We start from the raw sequence: 2,854 nt of genomic DNA on the forward strand, positions 1-2,854 counted from the left end.
TTTGTTTAAAAATTAGAGTGAATTAACTTTTTATACAGTTTAGAAGTAAGACTAATGAAGTAGTGAACCTCGTACGGTTTTTAGAATCTGAGCGGAGCGATTTTACAATGATGTGTGTTTTTTTTTGTGTATGTTATCATGGTTTGAGGCAGTAAAAGTGCTTCGATCTTCTTCAACAGTGTCTTGATCGATGGAAAGTGAATCTAGTTAGTGCATTTGGGAGGTCAACATTTAAAATTATTAATAGTTTTCAAAAGCGCCAAGAGAAAAAACATAAATATAAAGGAAAACGAGAATTTTTACGCAAAATCGCAAAATTGATTTTTGTTTTTGCGTAACTCTAACACAAATTACCGTAGATACATGACATTTTCACTGAAAATTTACATTAGCATTTTCTATGCACCATAAAATATTCAAAATATTTTACATGTTTTGAGCTCTTTACGGACATTATCAATTTTAATTTTTTTTTAGTTTTTTTTTCTATGAATGTCAAAACAATTGTATTTGTTGGGTAAAAAAAGTGTAGTAAGTCCAAAAACTAAAATATTATTTTAAATCAAATATTCATGTAGTATAATTTATGAGTAGTAATGTAGGTATTAATACGAAATATAAAGTAAGCCTAAATAACAGGAAACGTAGATCAAAGGTGAAAACAACTAGTTTCACACATTAATGCAATTCAACAATATTAGGGATGTATTAATACCCACAGCTATAATACGATATTAAACAATATCATGTAGAATAAATTATACATTTAGTATAATTTATAATAGATATGTAGGAATTAATATGCAATGAAGAATAAGCCTAAATAACGAGAAGCGTAGATCAGAGGTGAAAACAACAAGTTGTTAACCTAGTTCCACAATAATGCAATTCGACATTACTAGGGAAGTAATATTATAATATAGCTATCACGCCAACAATACGTCATTGTTAGAACACGCATAAATACGGGTAGAGCAACTACCATTACTTAGAAGATAGTAAGCCCTCGTCGTAGGTCTAACAAGCTTACGACATTGCTTATAATTATTGTTTATTTGAATTTGCAATAATTTCCTGCACAGCGATCACCACAAAAGCTTGAAAAACTAATACAAGGCTCTCAATATATTTTTAAAATGACATATGAAAAAAATTAAAAATCCATAATCACAATTTTTTTTCATAATTTTTTTTTGACCAAAAGGTTAAAAATCATAAAAATGTGCAAATTATTTTGAGTTACAAATTCCTAAAATTTTTATTTTTTAATCTAAGATTTGAAATGTAATGTAAAATTTCTAAGATTATCTATCGTTATCAAAATGTCTATAAGAAAGTTAAATTAAATTTTTATGAGTGTTTGAAGTCCAAATTTTTACAACATTGGATATTTACTCAATTTCTCATGTAGTGATTTTCTTTTTTTATTATAATTCAAAAAGGAATAACCCTATACACTTGAGATTTATATTATTTGTATAGTTCAGTTCCTATAGTTGATAGAGTTTTCAAAGTATTTTGACTTGTGCTGTTTACAGACAATTTCAATAATAAATGTATATTTCTAGGGGGGGGGGGGTATGTCAGTCCATGTATAAGATATATTATATACTTATCTATGGTATTAAAAAAAAAAATTTACCAATAATAGTTTTCTATAATAAATTCCAAATTAATCATATCACAATATCCATTAGGTACTTATAACGCATTATACATCAACAACAAACCGTGGTATTATCATAAATATAATATAATAGTATACTTCAGAAGTTTCAAGTACCCACGAATAATATTATACAATCACAACAAAATAACTAAATAATTATTCTAGGTTTTTAATATGTAATTTCGTCCAAATTTGAGCTTAAAATGACTATAAAAATAAACTGTGCTTCTGTATTTTTTAGATTTTTTGGTAACAGAATTATATCTACTTACGTGGAATCTTGTTTTAAATTGTCAAGCCTTAGATATAAAAGTTGAACATTTTATAAATTTTTAACTCCAAATAATTATTCAATTTTAAATTTGATAAATTTTGTCAAAATTCGATCTTTAAATGCTTAATTAATAGCTAATAATAATAATAATAATATTATAGGTAAGTTAAAATCTATAATATTAACTAAGTAAAATAATTTATATTGAAATATTTAAATGTTATTCATTTGATCCACATAAATATACAAAAATCAGGCAATAGCGAAGCATTTCTGAGTCAGCTAGTAAATGTATACCTATTAATATATTATTAATTACTTATATCTTATTGTTATTAACATTTGAGTTAGTACCAACTTGCCTGTTGCCATAGAACAAAGTGAATAGGTTCATAGTATAATTAGGCAATAGCACAAAATTAACTTAAAATATGTTTAACAAATTTCATTGTGTACATAAAATACAATATTATACGTGAAAGTTTCAAGTTCCCTTTTATAATATTTTTAAATTACAATAAAATAACTAAAATCGTTATTTTTTGTTTACTTATATTTAATTTTGTCCTAATATTAACTTCTAATGTCTAAAAAAATTGTGTTAATTTATTTTTAGATTTTAAATTGCTAAATGAACAACTAATGATAAACGATTTATTATATTTTCAAGCTTTATGACTGTGAAAATTTTTTTATTAATTGAATAATGAATTGAAAATTTAAATGAATGTGATTATACCTATATAAATATTCGGTCAAATAGTTTCTCAAATCACTATGGCTCTATTCACTTAAGAATTACAACAAATGTTCAGTAAAAATATAGTTGTTTTCCCATTTATTTAAAAAAAGTCAGTATGTATTGCGAGGGAATTTTGTACTTTTGAGTAAAAGCTAGAGCAATTTTACTA

The sequence above is a fragment of the Acyrthosiphon pisum genome, chromosome X, assembly GCF_005508785.2.
Source record: "Acyrthosiphon pisum isolate AL4f chromosome X, pea_aphid_22Mar2018_4r6ur, whole genome shotgun sequence".
NCBI classification, from domain to species: Eukaryota; Metazoa; Arthropoda; class Insecta; order Hemiptera; family Aphididae; genus Acyrthosiphon; species Acyrthosiphon pisum.